The following is an 8,238-nucleotide window of genomic DNA, read 5'->3' on the forward strand; positions in this document are numbered from 1 at the left end:
AAAACACAAAAATTTATTTTATAATTCATATCTATCCATATTTTTTAAAAAAAAAAAAAGTTGCAACAAAACCAAGGAAAAACCCCACAAAAAAAAACACAAAAATTTATTTTATAATTCATATCTATCCATATAAACCAAGACACAAACACAGGACCTGACAAAAAACCAGGAAACCTCCCAAAGAGTCTCTGAGTTACATCTCTCTAATATTCACTTCTAACAACATTGATTAATTTTACCTGTTTGGTAAATTGATCTAAATACAATTTTAAAAAAAATTTGTATCTGACTTGTTTCTCCAAATATTATATGTGTGGCCTGTATCTATTGTCGTTATTGCAATAATATGTCATTGTGTGGATATATCACAATAAATTTGCCCATCCTACTTGAACATTTGGGTACTTTCTAATTTGGTGCTATAAGAAATTGAAGGTTTAATAAGGTGTGTATGTGGATATATGCAAACAATTATCAAGGTAAGTGCTGTGTATGGCAGTAAGAGTCTCAGAAAAAATTTTATATGACCACCACTTATTAAATTCCACTGGACTAATACCACTAGTAACATACCTGCAGTAAAGCAAAAGTAGACATATCTGTATACTGTATCAAGGAAAAATGATAACCTGGGACCAACAGTATTTCTCCTGGAGTCAACCACAAAGGGTTCTTGTATGATTTCGAGTGCTAGATTTAGTTATAAGATTGATCATAATTTCTAATAAAGAAAAGTTGCTTGGAAGTTTAATCCCTTATCTTCAGAAATATGTCTGTTAAGAGTAACCACTAATTGAATATATCAGTAGTCTTGTGTTTATATGATATATGGATCTGAATGTTTTAATGTATTCTGAGTTCAAATAGTCTTTTTGTCATTATTTGGTATCATTTGCCTGTTTTTTCAAGTTAGTAACATTTGGAAAGCTATGCTTTGTGCTGCAGTTTTCAATTCCCTATCACAAATGCTAGGCAAACATGGTTAAAAAAAAAAAAACCTTTATAAGTACATACATCTTACAAAGATGAATTAATTAAATGCCTTTATGATATGTGTTTTCAAAAAATTTCTGTCTATTAAAATTTGCTTTGACTTTTTGAAATTATTATAAAATAATATGCTTTCCTGGACATTCATGCCAATGCACTCAATTATACTTTGTGAAGAGGAAATCTATGCAGTCTATTCCAAAGAAGAGCTGGAAAATAATTAAAACTTGGAGAAAAATGCATTTCAGACTTTTTTTTTCAAATTATATTTAAGTTCAAAGGTTTAGAAATGATTATTTTACACCCAACGAATTCACCAAAGGCATCATATTATGGCACTCTAGGAAAATGCAGCAGACCAAAATTTCAGTTAGAGCCACAAGTTCAGCAGTTCAAACCTACCAGCCACTTCTCAGATACTCTAGACAGGGTCGCTATGAGTCAGAATGACTGGATGGCACTTACCAACAACAGCAATTCACCAAAGGACAAATTACTATTACTATCAACAATGTAGACAACAAGTGGGATGATTGCAGCGTAATCAATAATAGAAATTCTCTGGAAGACCCAGGCTGCTTTTCCAAAGGAATTCTATTAGCTGATGAGACAGAGAAAGATATTTTCAAAATGACAACAACAGCTAAAACAAAGAAAGCAAAAAACACCTACCATCTCAAATACAAAAATGTCTAAACAACTTGATAGTACTTATCAGCAATTTTACTTACTAAAGATCTTTCCTCTTTGTATAGATCATGAAAATTGATGCAAATTTTATGCTATATAAATGGGAAAACTTCAGCTTTCTAGATAGTGGAAATAAAGAAACAGTCAGGTGATGCTGTTATAAAAATATCAAAATGCTTTTACTTGTAGATAATAAATAGTAAAACTTGTAAATGAGTGTACATGCTAGTTATCATTTTCTAAACAGTTGAAAACTAATGCCTTCAATGATTTGAAGAATGAACGAATATCTTTTCATCTAAATATGTCAGTCTTCATCTATGTGCTTCCACAAATTTCACAAAGGCCTGAGTCAAAAATTTTGCAGGATGTCTTAACTATTCTTTTTTAATCACATCCTGTCCAAAACTCGTATGAAGCATTTGGGCTTGTTGGGAAAAGATGATGCCTCAATATTGAAGCAGCCCAGCTATATCAGGGTTTGGCAAACAATTAAAGCTCTTGGAAAATCAGAAAAAGACACTTCTTTTTTATGGCCTAGTCAGGCTTGGAGAGCAGAAAATCCACACACCTTCCCCAGTTTAAGAGTAAATTTTGTCAGTTATGTCTTCAAAATATAGTAAAAATCTGAGTGATTCTTATTTGCTTCAGTGCTGCTGCTGTATTCCAATTGATATCTCTCACCTTAATATAATGTGTTGCTGTTGTTGTTGTTAAGTCCTGTAGAGTCGATTTCAACCCATAGCGACCCTGTATAGGGTTTCCAAGGAGCAGCTGGTGAGCTTGAACCACCGACCTTGCAGTTCAAACAACTTTGCAGTCTGACGCATTAGCCCGTAGTTCCAATACGCTCCATAAACTCAGCTTAATACTCTTGTTGCCGTGCTCTTGTAGTATATTCTGTATAAAACAACATGAAGCACTGTATCGTTCCTTTTTAAGATTTCCAACACTTTCACACCTCTCTTTGAATAAAGCATAAACTACTTTTAAGAGTTAAAAAATTACCTGATGGAATTTCTTGTAAACCTCAAAAATTCCAAGTAAAGTTCCGATTCACAGATAAAACTTTCGCATTTGATACTCATTCTTTCTGCTATGATTATACCTGAAAATTTATGTGGGTCCATGAATGAGGTATAATCTGATCATCTATTTTTATTACAGGAAAATGATCTGAATTGACTTGATACTTATTTAAATAAGATATACAGATGTGTAGATAGGACTCCTGGTGTAGTTCTGTGGGTTAATGTGCTAGACTGCAAAGTCAGTTTGAACTACCAGGTTGACTGTTCAAGCTTACCAGCCACTCCTCAGAAGCCTTGTACAGGGTCACTATGAGTTAGAACCAACTTTACAGCACACAAGAGCAATAGATAGAAAATAAACATATTAAGAGACACTCAAATCATTTGTCAGTATGTAAATGCAAATTACAAGAACAATATGATAGTATTAAATATTTAATAGTATGACTAAAAAATACCTGCTAATATCAAGTGCTGATCAGGATGCAGAACAACAGGAAATCTAATTTATTGCTGATTGGAATGCAACATGCTACAGACACATTAGAGATATTATGATAATTTGTTGTGAAGTTAAACATAGTTATCATATGACTAACCATCCATGTGTCTATGTATTTACTCAATTGATGTGAAATGTATGACTACATACACACACAAAAAAAGTGTATTACTGTATATAAAGCTTGTTTACATAAAGTCAACCAAAATTGTAGGCTATCATGGTGTGTATCAACTATACAGTCACAGTGCAGTGCATTTATATGATTAAATATTATTTAGTGGAAAAAAAATAACAAGATACTAATTCACACAACAACATGGATGAATTTTACTTGCATTTTATTAAGTGAAAGTGACCAGTCTGAAAAGCCTACATCTTTTGTGATTTCATCTTAATGATATTCTAGAAAAGACAAGAAATACAGGTCAGTGATAGCCAGTAATTTACAAGGGGTAGAGTTTAATTGTGAGAGGCACAAGTGATGCTTTAAAGTAGTGAGACTAAACTCTAGGTGCTATGTTGTTGTTGTTAAGTGCTGTGGAGTCGGTTCCAACTCATAGTGACACTGTACAGGGTTTCGGAGGCTGTAAATCTTTACAGGAGCAGAAAGCCTCATCTTTCTCCTGCGAAACAGCTGGTAGTTTAGAACTGCTGACCTTGCGGTTCACAGGCCGATTCTTGTTATAGTGATGGATAAATGTTACAATTTATTTGACAAGAACCTTGTACATTTATTGCACAAAATAGTGAACTTCAATGTAGTTAAATTTTCAAAAAGTATCCAAAGGTTGTGGGGTGAAATGCAAACTGTTACAAAGCAATGTAACTGCATTACAAATTTATACAGAAACATACTGTCCTTGAAGAGATAGAGAAAAAAGATGCTGACTTTAGCATTTTAGTAAATGGTGTCTTGATTGGAAACTTTAAGATCAATGACATATTAAACACTGTGCTGTTGTTTGTTAAGTTTCGTCATTGGAAAGCAAATATTAATAATTCCAAAACTGGTTGTTCATATATACTGGAACTGAATAAAAAGAAAATATATGGCAGGTAATCGTAAAGATTACAGGTAAGTAGAAGAAAGTGAGCCGTATGGCAGTGACAAAAATGTGTGAATTTATTTAAATACATGTGTTTGTTTGTGTAGCTGAGGAAATATATGCATGAATTTAGTAGGTATAATTATGCAATTGTGTATATACATGGGTTAGTGTGGATATATATTTTATCCTTAGCTCTCTGTTGAGAAAGTCAAGAAGTAAGACATTAAGTAGCTTTGAGCCACTCTGGATAGGCAGATCTTCATTTCTAACATCATTGTCCCATAAAAGGTAACTTGAGCTCCTGTTACTAGCATAGGTATACTATTTATGGAATGCCAGTGTCCAAAAGCAAAAAATACTAAAAAAACACTATTATAGGGGATATTTCAAAGGGTAGCAGAAGTTAGCACAAAAGAGGTTGCAATGGTCACAGGGGGCAAATTGTGCATCAAAACAAAAGTCATATTTTTGTTTATAACCGAAAATACAAAATAAGTATTCAGGAGATCATGATGATAAAAATAAATGATTGAATAAATAAATAAATGTCAAAAGATAAAATTCCTGTAAGAATATCACCTCTTTACGGAGATGCAGCTTAATTACCTACTAGTGAGTGTGAGTTGCACTGGGTGACTTGATTTAAAGCTATATTGTAGTGAAATCTGAAAATAATATCTTTGCCAGGTAATCAAAATTTCTATTATCAATGAGACATCATCATAATAGAATGTGCCCTGATATGATGTAATGAAAATGGAACCTGACATCTATGTTCTTTCTCTACAAACTTAAAAAACTTAGACTGACAATGTGGAAAAAATATAGACATCAGACAAATCTCAACTGATAGATATTCTACAAAATATCTTGAATTCCCTATGGAGCAGTTCTACTCTGAACAGATGCATGAGTCTATAGCATAACTTGAAACTTTTCAGGAATGACAAAAAGAAAGTCTCAGAAAGAAGGTATAAGAAACACTACTAAATGTAGTATGTTCTCCTGGATGATGACAATCATTGTTATAACCATAATCAAAAAGAACATTTTTACATCTATCTTGAAGTACATTATCTGTGAAAAGATATTATCCATATACCTACAAAGAAGACCAATTACTACTATTATTATTCACCTTACACATCAACCACTGAAGTCACAGATGATGAATTGAAAATGTCTACCAATTTCCTAAGTCTGAAATTAGTCAAACATACAATTAAGATACATTGATAAATACTGGTGATTGGAACGGAAGGTAGAAAACAAAGATGAACGATCAGTGGTTGGAAAATATGGCTTTTGTGATAGAAACAATGAAGGAGATCGCATGATAAAATTTTGCAAGACCATTGACTTATTCACTGCAAATACCTTTCAAAAAAATAAACATAGAAGATGACTATACACATGTATCAGGAAAGCAAAAGATTATTACAAAGACAGGAAATTTTAAAAAGATAATAATGGATGTCATAAGAGACTCTGAAACTTTCTCTCCAGGGCAAAACTGCTAAAGTAAATGGAAAAAAAGAGGAAGTATTATAATAAAATGTACAATGACCTGGAGTTAAAAAACAAAAGGTAAGAGCGTTCTCACCATTATTAAAGCTGAAACAGCTGAAGCAAAAACTCAAGTCTCAACTTGAAGTATTGTAAGATTCCTTAGGCAAAATATTTAATGATGCAAAGAGCATCAAAACAAAATGGAAGGCATACACATGGTCAATGTTCAACTATTTCAAGAGGTAACATATGATCAAGAACCAATGATACAAAGGAAGAAGTCCAAGCTTCCCTGAGGGCATTGGCAAAACTCAAGGCTTCAGGAATTTGCAGAATAATAATTGAAATCTTTAATTGAACTGCTGCAGTAATGGAGGTACTCACTTATCCATATCTCCATATCAACAAATTTGGAAGACAGCTACCTAGCCAACTAATTGGAAGAGATACCTATATCTGTATATCTGTGCCCATTCCAAAGAGAGGTAACCCAAAGGAATAAGGACATCATTGGACAAATAATTGATATCACACGTAAGTAAAATTTTGCTAAAAATGATTCAAAAATGCCTACAATAATATATTCACAGGAAACTACCAAAAAGTTGAGCTGGATTCAGAAGAGGATGTGGAACTAGGGATATAAGGACAGTTGGATGGATCTTGGCTAAAAGCAGAGAATACAAGGAAGATGTTTACTTGTGCTTTACTGACTATGCAAAGGATTTAACATGTGTGGGTCATGAAAAGCTATGAATAACATTACAAAATATAAATATTCCAGAAAACTTTATTTTGCTAATGTGGAACCTGTACATAGATTAAGACTCAGCCATTTGAACAGAACAATTATATACTGTATGGATTAAAATAAACTAATCTGTCCACCAGGGCTGTATTTTCTCACCATAATTGTTCAATATTTAAATTGAGAAAATATTCTAGCAAACTGGATTACATGGAGAAGAATGTGGCATCAGGATTGGAGGATGACTCAATAACAGCCTGTGATATGCAGATGATACAACATTTCTTGTTGAAACAAAGAGGGCTTAAAATTCTTATTGAGAAAAATCTAAAATTGCAGTCTTCAGTGTGGATTGCACCAAAATGTAAAGAAAACATAAATCCTCACCGTGTACCAGTAAATAGCATCTGATATAAAAGGGGTAAAAAAATGTTAAAGTTGTCAAAGACTTCCTTTTGCTTAGATCTGCTACCAATAGTAATAGAAGCAGCAATCAACAAATCTTATTATGTATTACATTAGGCAAATTTGTTTCATAACACCTCTTTATTGTTGTTGTTAAGTGCCATCGAGTCGATTCTGACCCATAATGACCCTATACAGGGTTTATAAGGAGCGGCTGGTGAGTTTGAACCACCGATCTTGCAGTTCAAACGACTGTGCAGTCTGACGCATTAGCCCACAGCGCAACTCCAGATCTCTTTAGTGTTTAAAATCAAAGATGTCGGTTTCAGAACCGGGGTGAATGTGATTCAAGACATGGTATTTTCAATTGCCTCATATGCCTGTGAAAGTTGGACGATGCATAACAAAGACCTTAGAAAAATCGATGCTTTTCAGTGATGGTGTTGGAGAGGAATATTGATGGCACCATGGATAGCCAGAAGGACAAACAAATCTGTGCTTGAAGAAGTGGAGCCAGAATGTTCCTTAGAATCCTGGATGGAAAGACCTCATCTCTTACTTAGGACATATTATCAGGAAGGACCTATCTCTGGAGAAGGATATTTTGCTTGGTAGAGTAGATCAGTGAAAAAGAAGACCTCCAAGAATACAAAACAACACACTGGCAACAACAATGAGCTAAAGTGCAACATCAATTGAGAGAACAGCACAGGACAGAGCAGTATTCTGTTACATAGGATTGGTATAAGTCAGAACCAACTCAACAGCGTCTAACAACATCAATACCACCCTAGTTTTAAAATATGTTTCAGAATGTGATCTAAATTGCTCGAGAGTACAGTGTTTAAGCCAGAGCAAATATCTACTTCTGGTGTGGCACTGTTGGACAATCACTGGACTGAAAAGTTGTTTTGAACTGCAAGGTCGGCAGTTCAAATTCACCAGCTGCACCCTAGAAACCCTATACGGTGTCACTATGAATTACAACCAACATGATGGTACTTAACAATACCAACAAGTCACTTTGAACTCAAATTCTATTGAAGCTTACCAAGGACGTTAAAATAGCTTTTAAAATTATGTTGTAATAGTAGCTGATATTGCTAGCCTTCTTGGAACACTATTAATTATATGCCTAAGTAATTCAGAAATGAAAATGAATGTTTTTTTTAAATGCTTAAGTTTTTCAAACATTTTCTTACCTACTGCTGTCATTGTCCAATATATCAAAAACTTATGGATCTGTATTTGTGTATATTTCAAATACTCTAATGCTTTTTCCCAGTGCAATTATTTGTAGTTAGTAAC

This window comes from Chrysochloris asiatica, unplaced genomic scaffold (assembly GCF_000296735.1).
Source record: "Chrysochloris asiatica unplaced genomic scaffold, ChrAsi1.0 scaffold00435, whole genome shotgun sequence".
NCBI classification, from domain to species: Eukaryota; Metazoa; Chordata; class Mammalia; order Afrosoricida; family Chrysochloridae; genus Chrysochloris; species Chrysochloris asiatica.